This window comes from Balaenoptera borealis, assembly GCF_965194805.1.
Source record: "Balaenoptera borealis genome assembly, contig: HAP1_SCAFFOLD_1398, whole genome shotgun sequence".
Taxonomy (NCBI): Eukaryota; Metazoa; Chordata; class Mammalia; order Artiodactyla; family Balaenopteridae; genus Balaenoptera; species Balaenoptera borealis.
Genome location: NW_028122824.1, coordinates 106,222 through 124,443, shown reverse-complemented (window position 1 = coordinate 124,443; position 18,222 = coordinate 106,222). Strand labels below are relative to the sequence as shown.

The 18,222-nt window shown below is 34.9% G+C and overlaps 1 long non-coding RNA gene across 10 annotated transcripts in view; it reads left to right on the top strand.

Annotated features, from left to right (window-relative positions):
• LOC309622016 overlaps positions 1 to 18,222 on the top strand; it is a 120,396-nt gene that overhangs the window by 8,913 nt on the left and 93,261 nt on the right. For 8 of the 10 annotated variants that reach the window (XR_014240422.1, XR_014240423.1, XR_014240424.1 and 5 more), the window contains exon 3: positions 3,485 to 3,547. This is a non-coding gene — a long non-coding RNA (uncharacterized lncRNA). Of the gene's footprint in view, positions 1 to 3,484; positions 3,548 to 12,771; positions 12,923 to 18,222 lie in introns of all 10 variants that reach the window. The other 2 variants (XR_014240426.1, XR_014240427.1) reach the window with 1 other exon arrangement.

Sequence of the window (18,222 nt, the reverse complement as noted above, 5' to 3'; positions counted from 1 at the left end):
AACTTTTCATCTTATAGGGCATTCAAATATTCTCTTTTGTTATTTACCTCTTTAACTTTTATTCATTCCTTTAAGTGATGTTTTAAGCCCCGAGGTTGTCATCTTTTCTATTTTGCAACTCTCTGTACTTTAAGACACCACCATGGTTCCCGCATCACTTGAACTCCTCATTCAAATTATACTAGTCAAACATACCTGCTCCCTCTGCTGAAGTCTTGTTTCTAGTAGGCTACTTTTGTGATAATGTAACTGTTTTGCCATTGTGTGTCATGCACTGTTGATTTCCATTTCCAAGAAGACTAGAATCATCTTTGCATTCAAACCCAAACAGTTCAGATAAGCAATCCCAGATTTCCAGTTTTGAGGATCTGTTACTTAACTTTATTGTTAAACATTATGTCTATCACTGTTCAATCCAGGGAAGATAAACTATCTATTTTACCAGAAAGAATTAAGTACAAATATTTAGGTAAATAATCTTAGAAATGGCAGTGTGTTAGTTTGCTAGGGCTGCCACAACAAAAATACCACAAATCCGATGGCTTAAAACACAGATTTATTTTCTCACAGCTCTGGAGTCTTGGAGTCAAGATCAAGTTTCTGGCAGGGTTGGTTTCCTCTGAGGCCTCTTTCCCTGGCTTACAAATGTCTGCCCCCTTGCTGCCTCTTCACATGGTCGTCACTCAGTGCATGTGTGGCGCTGGTGCATTTCTCTATGTACTAATCTCTTCTTATAAGGACAATAGTTAGATTGCATTGGGGCCCAGCCTAATGGCCTCATTTTAAATTAATTACCTCTTAAATACCTTATCTTCAAACATAGTCCCATTCTGTGGTCCCTGGGGTTAGGACTTTGTCATACAAATTTTGGGAGGATGCAATTCAGTCCACAACAGGTAGGATACACCAGCTCTAGGTTGTAAATCTAGAAATGGCTTCCAGAAAACCACAAAACTGCCTCTCTAGGGATTTAGGAACACAACTGGAACCAAGGAATTCAAGTACACACTATTAAAACTGGCCTCAAAGTGTTACCGAACTCAGGTTTGGCTCCTTACCACTCATAAGCCAATAATTCAAGAGGCAAGTCTCAATAGAAAGGAAAGCTGCTTTAGTTAGGAAATCCAGCAATCTGGGGAGATGTTGGACTTGTGTCTAGGGACCAACTCCAAAGATTCTGCTCAACCATGACAATTCTTAAAGGAAAAAATGGGGGGAAGAATCTCAGTGAATTATCCAGGCAGGAGGTTGGGTTCTGCAGCAATCTCCATTGCATGCAGACTGGTTGACTCTCTTTTCAGATGTTATCTTGCCCTCATGATCTGCCTGCAGGATTGCTTAGGGGGCTGTTGGGGATAGAGACCTAATTATTCTTTACTTAATTCTTCATTCTTACTTTTTATCTAGGAAAAGAATCAACAGGTTAGACAAGGCATGGTGTGCATTCAGGAGAGCATAAATCAGGAGTTAGGTTAAATTGCCCAGTGATCTCATTCCTATAATTAGGTTATTTTAAGGTTAGAGGGGAACAGAAGTGGGCAAACAGGAAAGGGGCAAAAGATCTGCTTTCAAAAGGATCAGGAAATGACTGAGAAATGCACTGCATTGCTTGTCTGATACCCTACTCATAACTGGTTAAAATACTTTAAATCCTCATCTCTTTTTAAAATGCCTTTTAAAAAAAATCTTTAGCCTAATTAAATTTCTGATTGCTTCAACTTTCTTGATTCTTTGAGTACAGATAGACAGGTATTATGATTTTGTTTGGTTTTGTCTGGGTGGACATGGCGTTGTAACAAAACAGCTTCAACCGAGGAGGTCAACGGAAGACCCTCACCAGCAATCGGTTCCAAGATAGTAAGCAAAGAATTGCAAACTACCATGTTAAGCTTAAGCACAAAGCAAAGTTTATCGAAGCAGAGGTACACTCTCAGAGCGGGAGAGAGAGAAAGAGAGCGGGCTATGTCAGCGAAGTGAAGCAAGCCCAAAGCAAAGTTTATCAAAGCAGAGGTACACTCTCAGAGAGGGAGAGAGAGAAAGAGAGCGGGCTATGTCAGCGAAGTGAAGCAAGCCCAAAGCAAAGTTTATCAAAGCAGAGGTACACTCTCAGAGCGGGAGAGAGAGAAAGAGAGCGGGCTATGTCAGCGAAGTGAAGCAAGCCCAAAGCAAAGTTTATCAAAGCAGAGGTACACTCTCAGAGAGAGAGAGAGCGCGCGGGCTGTTTCTGCGAATTGAAAGCAGCATTCCCGTACAGGCTTAAGGGCACCTTTCAGGAGCATTTTGCAGGGAGGAGGGGTTGAGTGACAAGGGATCATTATTTGATTGACAGTCGCGAGCTATGTAACAAGTTTACTGCTGCGCATGCTCTCACCCTTGAATCGCTAAGAAACGCCCACTCGGGGGCAAAACCACATGTAGGTTTTATTATAATTATGATATAATGAGTTTGGGTTTACTATAGGTTATACGCCTGTCTGGTCTGGGCATGCGCAGCCCGGGGATGTCCCCTCATGTTACTGTGCTCACTCTTTATCAGGATAAACTGCCCACCACACAACCATAGTTTCGCCCATTCTGGGTGTGGTCAAGGGAGAGTTCCCAGATGGCTGGGTGTGAATCGATTTCTTCTTGTCTTTCTCGCCACTGTCTCCTCTTTGCTGCTAATGACTACCTACCAGTTTAATTATTGTCATTAATTGTGTACATATCTTTCTCAATATATCACCATTTTTCCCATTGACAATTGCATTAGTCATCAATTGTTAGGCTTCACCTTTCAAATGTTCATTTTGCAATTATATTTATTGGGCATGTTAAATATTGTGCATTTGTAAAACACATTTCCCATATTGAAATAAAGTAGGTTTGGCTCAGAACACCTTCGTTTTGTTTATTATGCTGACATTTTGAATCTGTAACTAGGTTTAATTTTAGCTTTATAATACTCCTTCTCAGGTTCACTGTCATTCATTCTATAGATGAATGTCTTAGTTGGAATATTTGTATGAGACATATTCAGATGGAAGTTTAAACATGAGACAGGTTGAGGATGGAAACTGTAAAGTATATTTTATAACAGATTAAATATGAGTATGGAGGAAACATAGAAATCCAGCAGTATAATTTATATATTTATGGATGATCCTTTCAGTTTTTCATTAATTTTGCTACAAGTAATTATACATGTTAATTCCCAAAGTTATGAAAAATAGATTTTACTTAAATACAGTGACTGTTTCACTGAATTCCCTTTTGTTGCTTTGGATTGTTTACCTGAGTGGAATCTATATTGATTGCATTTCTCGTTACTATGTTGGTAGAGACTTAGAAGGAAAAACAGATGAATTTGGGATTAAAAAAAGAAACTAAATTGCCTTTGCATAGCTGATTGTGGTGTTAAAAAGCGTTAACCTAACAAATATGTCTATCTCTGTGTCTCCGTATCCACTTTCTATTTCCCTGTTTCATTACACCTTCAACCCAGAAAAGAGGCAAAGTCCACCTAAGTGAGGAGATTCCTGACCCTGATTGGATCATGTTTATCAAGGTACAGTTCTCTGTGTTGAAAAGTCAAGGGCTTTCTTTTGTCCCTTCGAATTTATGCTTCTTAAGCAATGATATAAAATATAAGGCTATTCCTGGATCTATATGGTAAATTAGTATTCTTGCTTACTTCCTTTTTTTTTCTTCTACAAGATATTACGTACTTTGATATTCTATTCACTTTGGGTTCGTGACCAACTGAAAATTAGAGAGTATTAGAAATTAGGAATATGTCAACTCTTAGAGGAAAACATAGGCAGAAACTCTCTGGCATAAACTGTAGCAAGATCTTTTTTGGTCTACCTCCCAGAGTAATAAAAATAAAAACAAACAAAAAAAACAAACAAGACATAATAAAACTTAAAAGCCTTTGCACAACAAAGGGAACCATAAACAAACAAAAAGACAGCCCACAGAATGGGAGAAAATATTTGCAAATGAAGCAACTGACAAGGAATTAATCTTCAAAACATACAAACAGCTCATGCAGCTCAATATCAAAAAAACAAACAACACAATCAAAAAATGGGTGGAAGATCTAAATAGATGTTTCTCCAAAGAAGACATACAGATGGCCAAGAGGCACATGAAAAGATGCTCAACATCACTAATTATTAGAAAAATTCAAATCAAAACTACAGTGAGGTATCACCTCACACCAGTCAGAATGGCCATCATCAAAAAGTCTGCAAACAATAAATGCTAGAGAGGGTGTGGAGAAAAGGGAACCCTCCTACACTGCTGGTGGGAATGTAAATCGGTATAGCCATTTCGGAGAACAGTATGGAGGTTCCTTAGAAAACTAAAAATAGAGCTACCATATGATCCATCAGTCCCACCCCTGGGCATATATCTGGAGAAAACCATAATTCGAAAAGATACATGCACCCCAATGTTCATTGCAGCACTATTTACAATAGCCAGGACATGGAAGCAACCTAATGTCCATCAACAGAGGAATGGATAAAGAAGAGGTGGCACATATATACAATGGAATATTACTCAACCATAAAAAAGAACAAAATAATGCCATTTGCAGCAACATGGATGGACCTAGAGACTGTCACACTGAGTGAAGTAAGTCGGACAGAGAAAGACAAATATCATATGATATTGCTTACATGTGGAATTTAAAAAAAAATGGTACAAATGAACTTATTTACAAAACTGAAATAGAGTCACAGGTATAGAAAACAAACTTATGGTTACCAAGGGGGAAAAGGGGGGAGGGATAAATTGGGAGATTGGGATTGACATATACACTCTACTGTATTTAAAATAGATAACTAATAAGAACCTACTGTATAGCACAGGGAACTCTACTCAATACTCTGTAATGACCTGTATGGAAAAAGAATCTTAAAAAAGAGTGGATATATGTATATGTATAACTGATTCACTTTGCTGTACAGTAGAAACTAACACAACATTGTAAATCAACTTTACTCCAATAAAAATTAATTTAAAAAAAAGGAATATGTCAAGGTCTTGGCTGAAATTTTTGCAGAGCTTAGCACTGACACCTGCAGAAAGATATGAGATATATACCTTCTAGATAATAATTCAATATTTCATGTTCCTTCAAGCATCTTACAGAAGAACAGGTGATAGTTCAGGAAGAATTCCTGTATTTCTTATCATTTTTGTCAAATTCATATTGAAACCCTATCCTTATCAAATATATCTGTACTGTCAGAGCAGAAAAACGAATATGTGACAGGACAAGAATCTGGAGATTCGAGTATCATTTTGGTATAAATAGCTCTAGAATTGGTAACATACTTTCCCTAATAATTGGAAATTTCCATTATGCCACAGACACTAGCAAGAAACGGGTTAACTCTTGGAGTTAGAAAAGATCACCTGGATAACAAAAGTAGAGAGCAGCTATTTTTTTTTAAAATACTGTTCTTGCACTCAGAGGATCATTTTGTCACCACACCATGCAGAAGAGGCCACTGCACTTCTTAGGAGTAGGATTCCATCATGTGGTAGATAGTTGCCACATCTTGCTTTCTCAAAATTGAAACTACGTTTTTAGCAAGTCCTCCATGTTGTAAGTCTGGTGAAATCTCTAAGGAGGGAAACTGTCTTTCTCTCCACTTGTCTTAGTTAGTTCTCAGACATGGTCCTGATGAATCATCACACCTCTCAATACTCACATCTTAGTGTAGTCCCCTCACCTATTAAATTAGTCAGGCCCTGTGATTCACTTTAAATGTGGCAGAGGCAACCTTGTGCCAGTTGCACAGTTTGCCTTATGAAGCCATAATAGTTTCCACTTTTCACTCCTGGAAACCCTGAGTTATTATATAAAAATTAAGAAACACTACTGGGAGAACACATGGCAAGGCCCCAGAAAGAGGCCATCTGGACACAGCAAAGCTGCACTGAGACTGGGACTCAGGAATTCAGTGTCTTACTGAGCCCCAAAACCAGCCTTCCCCAGCAACACAAGATACATACACGAAGCCATCTTGGAGCAACCATCTGACCTTAGTTACATAAGAGACTCCAAACAGAAGGGCATAAGGACACCCAGTTGGGCCCCAGTCAAACAACAGAATTATAAGGAATAATGTAATTATGGTTTTTATTAAGCCACTAAGTTCTAGAAAAGTAGGTAACACAATAATAGATCACCAAAAAACTACAGGCTGGCAACTAAGGCCTAGGTACATGACCAATCTTGGCCAGTTGTTTGCTGTCACTGGGAGAAACCTGTCCTTGTTTAACTGGGTTAATTGAAAGTGACAGCACTGAAAATTCAATTCATATTTAGGTATGGGACTTCAGTATCCCACAAAAAACACTGGCAAAGGAAATATTTTTATTATTACTTGGAGACACCTGGAATGTTGTAACATGCAGTGCAGTGAAAGCAGGTTTTTGCAGGAAGCTTTTTTACTTTCAGTTAAAGGACGGTAGAAATGCAAGAGCTTTGTGGGTATACTGGCTACTTCATTAAGTGAATTAACAAACAAACCTGAAAGCACAAAGTTTTCCCACCAAGAGAATTATAGTATTTAGATAAAAATACTGGGAGTGGGGATCTGGAAAATGTGTGGTACTAGATACCATATTAACAGATCCTGAGGGTGGTCCACTAAAAAGTAAAGAACATGAATATACATGAAAAAACTTATTTAAATATGTACAAGCAACTAGATACAGTGTGGTAGGTCTAGCAGCTTTGAATGGTTTTAATTATTTCTTAGGCTAATTGACTAAGACCTGGCCTCAATAGCTATACATAATAAATTAAGTGGCAATGCTGGAAGTTCTTTAGTACAATTTAGATGAAGAAACTGTAAGCCTTTTGGGGATTTTACTTCTTGAGTGACATTTACTTGTTATATATAGCCAATATTACTACTCAAAAGATATTTCTGCTGATAAAGTTCAGAGGCTAGAGGAGCCTAAGGAAACATGACAAGGCGATGTAATGAGGTATACTCATTGGCATCCTGGAACAGAAATAAAAAAGGATATAAATAAAAACTAGTGATATACAAATAAATTAAGGACTCTAATAATAATGATGCATCAATATTGGTTCATTAGTTGTTATAAACGTACCATAGTAATGTAAGATATTAACAATAAGGGAAACTGGGTATAGGGTATTGCAAAAAGCAAGGCTAGATTTTCTTGAAGAGAACCATACAAATATTAGATGTATATCTTCCTTTTAGCTTTCTCTCAAGGGAATTTCAGTCCATGGTAGCTTTGCACTAAAACAAAAGGATCTGACCTGGCCATAGAATTATAGGACATTATTTGTGAAGTGACGTTAATACCTGTGGACTCAATAAGTCACCTGATATATTGGTGAGAGGTGGGGTTTATAGTGGACTGATTACATAGACGGTTTTGACATGAATACGTCCCAAAGAAAGCCTAGGAAAAAAAAAGACTGCATCTTGTGCTTACTTTCTTTGTAATTGAGTTTATACTCAGAATAGTGATGCTTACCAATTGGCAAAACCACTACGTTGGATCACTGAATAAATGGGCAATGTATATTTAGATAAGCACATCCAAATAGATGACTTTAAGCTACTGGAGATCTCCCACTCCATCTTAAGAATGTATCCAAAGGCATCTCCTGCTAGGAATCAAAGTTAAAATCCTGCACTACCAAAAATAAAACAAAACAATACCTCACCACAGAAATAACAGTTACACAAGCAGTAGTGGATGAATACAAAAATATAAAAGAACATGGAAAATTTGCAGGTAAGGAAAACTAGTCCCACCTTCTAATCTCTACAAATGTTGCTCCCAAGCAGGTGAAAATTGTCAAAAATATCAATATTGATTGAAAGAATTTTTTGTAAAAAAAGTAAGAATGGTCTCAAAACAGATATAAAAGACTCCTGATTGACAACAGAAGAGGGTGAAAAATAAGCTAACAAAGTTCAAGAAATATATAGAAGAGAAGTGGAAATGATTATAGAAAATGACCCCATGTAAGAGGCAATACATAGGAAAACAGACACTGCTGAAAATAGAGTAACATAAAAACTAAAACTGAGAAACACAATATTCTATTTTTTAAAGATCAGAACTTAAAAATAATTGAGATTATAAATTGACCAGGGTCTATATGTTTATCTAAAATAGACCAGAGTCAATTTATAAGAAATTGGCATATATGATGATATATCATATATAATTATGATATATGATATCATTATTATAATAATTATAAAGCAAAATTTTTAAATCTAATATTTGGACACAGTGACTGTATTTTCAGTTGGCCAGAGCCTTGGATTATGTGGGAAGTCCCTAAAGCAGTGAGTGAGTTAACATTGAAGTAAGAAGGGACAGATCTTACTCAGGGGGAAACCACTTGAAACTGTTTGGAAGATGCACTCATGGTCCTAAATGCATGTCCTGTATCCAATATCTCAAACTCAGATTGCTCAAGATGGTAATCTCTGGATTGATAACAACTCTCTAGTAACTGTTATCATCAGACCATATTATTTGACTACAAAACAGTTGAGAAATCAATAAGTAAAACAAAAACATGAAAACTTTAAAAATTTAAGAATACATCAACTTTTAAAATTAATAAAAGTAATTTTAATAATTCATGAGACAATTAGATCATAATGAAGACCTGAACACCCACAGAAAATAATAATGTAATTCTAGATAACAAAATGTCTAGAATTAAGTCAAAACACATTCGTGGATATTGATAGCCTTACATTCTGCATCAGACAGGGTAACAATAATAAGTTCAACATCAAATTTATAAATTAGAAAAAAAATAAACCTAAATCACTTGAAAGGGAAGATTTAAAGTTAAAAATAGCAATTAGTAAATAAAGAAAAGAACTTTTAAAATTGTGAAGTTAAAGCTACTCTAACCTATTTTGTACAGAATAATAGACATATAGAAAAAAATACTGAAAGCACAAACAATTCATAAATGTAAAGGGAATACAATGACATTTACATCAGCAATGAACATATCAGAGAAAAATTATAAACTACTATAAACTTACAGATTTGAAAACTTATTTGAAATCATCAATTTAGACAAATTCCTAGAAAAATATTACTTACTAAAATTAGCCCAGGGCATTAGTTAAGCTTGAATATTTGGGGGAAATTTTAAAAAATTAAATCAACAATAATAACTTTTATAAAACCAAAACACTTAAGGAAGATAGTATTATGAACATATTTTATAATATAATAATTCTGGCCAATTTTTTTCTATTCTGTAAAGTGGGTAATGCAAAGCACCTGTGAACAATTCACAGAATGTAAAAAGATAAATGGTTCTATTTTTGACTTTCTGGAATAGGCAAAACTAATCTGCAGTGAAAAAAATTGGATTAGTGGTTGCCTTTGAGGAAATAGGGTCAAGGAGCCTGGGAAAGAGATTGAAGGAACTTTCCAAGGAAATGGTAATGATTTATCATGATAGAAGTTTCAATTATATAATATATGCATTTCTCAAACCTCTCATGAAGAGTATACCCAAGATTTGTACATATCTCTGTGTATAAAGTTTACCTAAAAACAGATGAAAAAACATGTAAACAAATATTGAATTCTAGTTACTTTTGTGCATGCTGAACTCTTCAGGGTTGAAATGGATTATGTCTGCACCTTCATTTGAAATGCATCAGAAAACTGAGATAGATTGACAAATGAACAGAAGTATTAGTGGACAGATAGACAGATGATAAAATTATATGTTCATTCTAGAATCAAGGAGCTACATATATAGGTGCATTATTTCACCTTCTCTGTATGGTTACAGTTTTTCATAAGAAAATATTTTAAAACTGTAATGACATATGTTTTATTTATTCGTATGGGTTTTTCCCCCCTCTCTCCCATCAGAGAAATGTATCACCTTAACTCGCTTTCTTAGGCATTAATAACATTATCTAGTTAATCTACTGGTAGATTTATCTTCTTAATTTGTAACACTTTTCCCTTCTCCTTCCTCTCTTCCATTTTGAATGAAGTTGGAAAAATAAGGCAAGATTGATAGAATAAATATAGTAAGCAGTTAACGTAAGTGTGTAAAAATCAGACAGGAAACCGTCCATAGTAGAGGTGAAAGCGCATATTTGGTCCAGGAGTTTGTGAAAAGCAAAATGAAATGAGTCCCAGTGAAACCTAGCGTGAGGCTTAGTAGACCTGGTGTTTATTTTTTCATTAGAGATTGGAAGAACACACTCCTGGGAATAGAGTGTTTTAAAGGAAGGTCCTTGTTTTCATGTTAATTAAAAATCAGAACTAACCTCAGACTGAGTAAAGAAATAGCAATTGCTTTTTTAACATGGGCAAAGCACCAGAAAGAGCTTCATGGCATTTAATTGCTATGTGTGAACTTGAAGTTAATAGTATTTCACTCTAATAATTTATCACTCTGTACTAAAAAAGCCTCATAAGCATTTATTGCCTGCTGGGCTTGGGTATCCAAATGATTCTCTGGGTCACAAATTTTGGTTATGATTTTGTGTTTTCTTTATTAACTGTAAATAAAATAATAAAACACATTTTTCTAAACATGATGGTTCAAACTTATATAAACAAGTCCTTTCCAAAATTGTAAATAAATCAATTTTGTCTACTTAAAATTTTTATTTCTTTTCATACAGAAACCTTTATTTTGCCATTGAAATTATAGAATCCATTGCAATGCATTTTCAAATAGGGATCAAAAAATAATTTAAATATATCCTTTTCTGAGAATAATGTGGCTGCATTGCAAACTTTGAAAAAAATAAAAATAAAACTTTAATATAAAAGTATTTTGTTATATCTTTTTTCAAATAATTTGTAAGAATCATATAAGTAAACTGTGTAGAGAACAAATCCAATAAATTTCCAATCTAAAACCAGAATGTTTTACAGAACTTTGATTTAATGCATGGTAGTCTACTAAATATTTTAGATTAAGAATCATATATTTTAAAAATTATTACAAAAAGTAAAGCAATCTGAAAGATTTTAAAAAATATTACAGACTCATAAAATTTTCTTTTTTTGAAAAATAAAATTTATTATGTATTCATTATAAAAGTAATATGTGCTCATTATAGAAAAAGTTAAAACATAGAGAAAAGTAATGATGAAAATAAAAATCAAGTATAATACTACCATCCAAAAATAACCACAGTTTACAGTTTGATGTTGGTTCTTCTATTCTTATCTTCATATTTGTAGTTACTAAATTGGTATTATACTCTATACACGTTTTTTTTCCACTTGTTCTGTGTCATTAACTGGTCTTCAGAAACTTGATATTAATAATTATAGACTATTCCATTATGTAGCTATACTATTGTTTATTTAACTACTCATTTATTATTAGATATTTATAGAGGGAGGGGTTCCCTAAGGTTTGTCTCTAAAAATAAATGACAGTCATGTTTGTTTTGGGAATCCCAAACCCCCTGGCATTCAAAGCCCTTCACAATTTAACTCCACCCTGTCTTTCCATCCTCAGCTGCCTAAGTCTCCGGTGCAGGGCAGATGTTTAGCCTGTGTGCACGGATGGAGCTGTCCTGTTTGTAAAAATACTAAAATACTTCAGCAGAGGGTTAAATTGCTAGGAAGCCATCTCTGACTGCTGTCCTGAGCAGCAAAATGCTTATACCTCTAGATTAAGGGAGGAAGGCATTGGGTGAATGAATAAAATCACTTCTAGGGTCCTGTTGTCTGTTCCAGAAACAAAACAAGAGAATTTCAAAGCAACAAACTAAAGTAGAGTCTATAAAATATATTTCAGAAACAATAACTGACTTTCAGACTAGAGGTTTATAAAATTAGACATTTTTACAGATGCCATCTTTGCTGAAGTATTAATTATAAAAATCATATGGAAAACATGTATTAAAAACTGGTTTGCCCTTATGTATAGCACTTAAAACAGTATAAACTCCTAAATTTAAGACTTCAGTTTTAAAGGCCAAGGTACTAAAATGTGACTATGCTTTGATACAGCAAAATTTGCATAAGGATAACTTTATTGAGCTTTATTGAAGAACTAATGAAATTTGAAGTTTCTATGCCCCAAAATATGATTATGTTACGAATGCTAAAATAAAAAATTATTATTATTTTAAGTAATAACGTAATTGCTGTATCAATTTATACAAAATCAAAGAAAATTTAAAAATAAAAAAAATTACAAAGCCCCAAGGGCTAGGGAGAAATCTTATAATAGTGAAATAGTCTACAGATTCCAACAGTGTTCCATTCCGAGAGACAGTGCATAAAAATAGAGAATAAAAAAATTATAATACCCTACAGCATGCATGTCTCTTCAACAAAATATGCCTAAATTATTGAAATTCAATTTTTATAATACAATTTTTCCATATGCAATGTAGGTCAAATTTTACCAGTGTGGTAACATTTTTATACCCTGATCCAAATTTAAAATTAATAAAAGATCTACAACCCAGAAGAATATGGGCTCAATATATGCACAATAGCTCACAGAGAAATATACACAATTGCCTTTTAAATGAATGAAAGTATGTTCAGATTTCTTATAAAACTGAGACTGTAAATCAAAATTACAGTGAGATATATTTTCACACTTTACAGGTTGAAAAAATCTGTAATTTTAAAACCCTTCTGTTGTGAAGAAAGAGCCAATTATTGTTGAAAATACAAAATGGTACAATTTCTATGGAAAAAAATTGTAACACCTTTGACTTTCAATTTTGGGATTTTTAGAAAACAATTCCTGAAGTAAAGATAAGTGCTCATTCTTATTTGGTGAGGACAAACCCAAGACACTGAGAATGAGGACAAAAGAGGGGAAAAATAGAGAAAGAAGGAGATCTGTTGGATGCTGGGATAGACTCTCCCTGCACAGAAGAGCAAGGTATTCTAGGCTATTCAGCCAAGTAAGATGTTATCAAACAATTTGATTCATAATCTATACCTCAGATCAGTTCACAGGTGGTAGAAAAGAGAAGGGATTTATTAACCGAGTTCTTTCCTCTCTCCTAATTCTCATGGTCAAGATTCATCTTATGGACTGACAGCTTTACTGCGATTTAAAGTCTTATTGTTTGGCTCCTCTCCTTACCAGGCAGGAAGTCAGTTTCCATCTCCTTTATTGTTTCCTTTGGAAAACAAAGACTCTGGGCATTGGTTGGTCATCTGGCTGCACCTGAGAAGCAGGGTTCAGCACCAGTGGGCAAGCAGAGTCCATCAGCTGTGAAATCACCTGAGGCACAGTAGGCAGCTGAGGGTTTACTGGAGGGACCTCGGCAATCTGAAGAGGCTGATAATATGTACTGTTTGTACCACTCAGATCCGATTGTTTGTCTGCATTATAACAAGCTTCCACAGTACAACTTAGTGTCACTAGTTTTTGTCAGTACAAAATATACTCAATTTTCCTAAGAGGATAGATCACAGAGTCTCTTTCAAGGTGGTTCTAAGTCACAATCCCCTGTAAAATTTAAGGATACAGAAAAACAAAAGCACAGTCCCTGCTGACTCAGCTGGTCTCAAGGTTACGTAACAGATACGTATCATCTTTCTTCCGCCAAACCGTTCTAAATATCCCTCACCTCCTGCCAACGCTGTGACTGGTTTAGTTTGCTTACCTGTTGGAGAGACTGAGGTCTTCAATCTCCAAAGTGTCTGAACTTTTTAATTCCTGCTAGTGTCTGGATTTTTATAGTGCCCAGGGACAGTTACTACTTGACTGGGAGACACGAAAAGACATCTAAGTAAATTCTCTGGATTCCAGAGTGGTCCTTCTTACCCTCATTATGTGGTAGTAACCTTAGTTTCTCGTGGTAATGAGGATTGATTGTTTTAGCAAGTAATTTTTTTTTCCTTTGCTTATCCACTATCATGAGGAACCCAAAGTAGCAGAGTACCGCACATATTCCAGATCAATGAATCACTTGCCAGTCCTCTTATGAGGTGTTGCCTCCCCTCCATGAACAGTTTTTGTAACCCAACAGACCCAAGTTCTTAAGAATGGAGAGCACAAATGCCAGACATGGAAAACTGAGTTTGACAGTGAGATAAGCTAATCATTCTTACACTCTTTGGTCTAGAAAACCATGTGTAATAGCAGTTGGAGACACAATCTAATTTATTGTTTGTTTTAGTTCAGTGCATCTATCTCATTCTATATAAAAGACTGCACATGTTTCAACTCCTTAAGATACTCTTCATCTGAGTCTTCCTCTATCTAGCCAAATGTTTCCCTATTGGTATGCATTGAAAGTTAACTCTATAGTTAGAAGTCTATTGTTACTGCTCCTTTAATATAAAATTTTCTTTTGTTCTGAGAAAATTGTATAGCATACCATGCTGGTATTTAAGGCATTTTGTAGGACTCCAGATTTTAGTGTTGGTAAACTATATATATATGTATATATATACACACACACACACACACACACACACACACACACACACACACACATAGGCAATGGCAATAGGTAGATCAAGCTCAGTGAAACGGAGCCTGTGTGCTTGAACCCACGCAGACCCCTTGCCCACTTACCCGAAACACTCTATCTTTGGCTTGTAGAGCACGCACAGGTATAGGCAAGAAGAGAGGCTGGCTTGCTGGTTTAACCCTGCTTGGTGTGTGCAGCCTCTGCAGGGCATACTCTCTAGTGGGCTTAGACTTGAGCCATAAAGATCATCACTCATTATATACACCCTGAGAGCTCTATCCATGTATCTTTTCCCCACAACTCCTTGGTTGTAGCTAGATCACTCTTGATGAGAGGACGTCCATATGGTTTACTCCTACCATTTGCTTCTTGGAATTTTGAGAAGTGATGTTTTGGCATCTGTTTTGTTTTGTTTTGGTTGTGCCACTAGATGGCAATCTTGCATTTCTGCCATGCCATATGGTGCAGACACCTGGGGGTTTGATGATCCAAAATATCTTGTATAACAAACTGTGTGCAATATAATTACCATGGACAAGGATCTCATGCGATATCAGAAATTAGCTACAAAAATTCCAACATCACATATTATCACAACTCTATAACTAATTCTCAGCATAGACATAGTTTTTAAAAAATTTTCCTGCTTATATAATGTTTTAGCTATAAAATTGTATAATTGTTACAAAATTCTAATGTTTCCATTGAAAGAATTTGTAACATGATGGTGATATAAAGGTTCAATTTGAATTAACTTTTATGAGTTTTGAGTCAATAGTATTTCTAAAGTTGAGGTTTGCTAACTGCTTTTGAGTACCTGTCATATACTCCTAATGAATATCTTCATGGTTATAAGACATAAATCAATTACATTTTAGTAAAGGGATGTTTTCATTTTGATTATAATGTATCACCACATGTAGTAGATTAAATTATTGTTCTTAATTTCAATCCACTGCAGTAATATTATGCACTGATTATGGCATCCTAGTGAATGGGATTTTATTTGCTGCCTTTGAAATTAATATTTTTCCAAAACACACACTTACATATGTGTGTGTATGTGTATATAAATATATATACACACATATAAAAAAATCTTAAGATTTTAAGACTTTATTTTTTAGAGCAGGTTTAGATTCACCAGAGTGGTACATTTGTTACAGTTGATGAACCTACATTAATACATCTCTATCACCCAAAGTCCATAGTTTACATTAGGGTTTACTCTTGGTGTTGTACATTCTATGGATTTGGACAAATGTGTAATTAATGACATGTATTCATCATTATAACATTATGAACACTGTTTTCACCGCTCTGAAAATCCTCTGTGCTCCACTTATTCATCTCTCTCTCCCCTCACACCCTGGGAACCACTAAACTTTTTACTGTCTCCAATGTTTTGCCTTTGCCAGTATGTTATATAGTTGGAATCATACAGTATGTAACCTTTTCAGAATGACTTCTTTCTTAATAATATTCATTTAAATTTCCTCTGTCTTCCAATGGTTGGATAGTGCCTTTTTCAGTGCTGAGTAATATTCTAATGGGTGGATGTATCACAGTTTATTTATCTATTCACCTATTGAAGAGCACCTTCATTGCTTTCAAATTTTGATAATTAAGAATAAAGCTGTTATAAACATTCATATGCAGATTTTTGTAAGGATATAAGTTTTTAACTTTTGGAGTTATTGCTGGATTGTATGGTAAGAGTGTGTTTATTTTGTAAGAATTGTCTTCCAAAGTAGCTGTACAATTTTACATTCCCATGAGCAATAAATGAGAGTTCCTATTGCTCCATATTCTAACCAGCATTTGGTGTTGTCAGTGTTTGGGATTTTTGGTTATTCTAATAGATGTATAACGTTATCTCATTGTTGACTTAATTTGCATTTTCATGATGACGTGTGATGTGGAACCCCTTAGATATTTTTATAATGCAATCAAATATAACAGAAATGTGATTTCAGTGGTTTACTAAAAAGAATCTTCGTAGGAAAAAATTGTAAATGTCTTAAAACACATGAGCTTTAATGGGTTCATGGAATGGCTCTCAGACCTAAACTCACCCACAAATAATACACGATATTCACAAAACAAACTCAAAATCACTGGGCAGCCCTGGCAGCTTATAAGAAAGGGTGGACCCCTTTCTTTTAAGAAAAGACCTATATAAATTTATATGCCAGCTTAATTAAAATCAAATTACCTAATTTGTTTTTTAAGCCAAAAACTGGTACTTATTAGATGATTTCAGTCATAAAAAGTTATAAAAAGTACTGGAGTATGTTTACTATATTTCTCTAAGCGTAAAAATACTGTTCTTTTAAATTTTAACATTGTGAACATAAATATCAATTACAGCATAAGCTTTAGCACATAAAGAATTACTTTTAGCTTGCCATCTAATTTATCTATATGAAATAAAAAATTATCTGATGATACCAGAAAAATAAAAATACCTATACTTAACTCATCATGATATTGATAAAAAGTAATGATGTTAAACAGAAATAAATGAATTTAATATTACACACCACACAAAATTTTACATTCATTAGTGTTAATAATTTTATAACTTAGAGTTGTACCATAAATACTAGAACCGAAATCTTTGACTGTCAAGTTTTAAATTATATTTGTTATTCACATGGTTTCAAGTCAAAATATTACAAATACTTGAGTGATTTGCATTTGACCAGTATAGGAATGCACATAAGTCTTTCTAAGGAAATAAATTAAAAATTAATTTATAGCAATTCAAAGTAGAGACCACATAAAATCAAAATGAGCCCAGAAACACTGCTGATCCAAAATGATAGATTATAATACATCCACCTGACAGTGCAGAAACCAAGCCATCATGAGTAAATATAAGAAGAGCCTTGAACAGCTTAATAAATTCCTGTAAATCACTGCCTCAACTCCATTTACTGTGTCAGCAGCAACAAAGATACACACATTGGTAAATATGATGGAACTTAAATTCTGATGATGAGGAAAAGATTGAATCAGATTAGCAACCATAGTACATAGACTTCTTTGTGAAAAATTTTGGAGCCATACTTATGTATAGAAATAATTATTTCTTCTCTTTATAATATGTGTGTAAATTTTGACATTCAGATGTTTATTATTTTGAAAATATTTTCATCAGAATGTCTAACTATGTGTGTGCGTGTGTGTGTGTGTGTGTGTGTGTGTGTGTGTCCAATCTGTCAAGAACTTAAATGTTCATTCACATATGAGTCTGAAAACCAAATTTCTAATTAGTTTAAATGCCCAGGGATTGTGAACCTAAAATAGTGTTGAGCAGTGAGGAAGACTACAATAAAACGTGTGAATTTGTGGAATAAAAGTTTGAATTAGTGACAATAAGTTAATAAATATATAAAAGAAATTATTTTTCAGACACTTTCAACTCTAATTTTTTTTTTTTTTTAATTTTATAGCTACTTTTATTTTTATTTATTTATTTATTTTTGGCTGTGCTGGGTCTTCGGTTCGTGCGAGGGCTTTCTCTAGTTGCGGCAAGTGGGGGCCACTCTTCATCGCGGTGCGGGGACCGCTCTTCATCGCGGTGCGCGGGCCTTTCACTATCGCGGCCCCTCCCGTTGCAGGGCACAGGCTCCAGACGCGCAGGCTCAGTAGTTGTGGCTCACGGGCCCAGCTGCTCCGTGGCATGTGGGATCTTCCCAGACCAGGGCTCGAACCCGTGTCCCCTGCATTAGCAGGCAGATTCTCAACC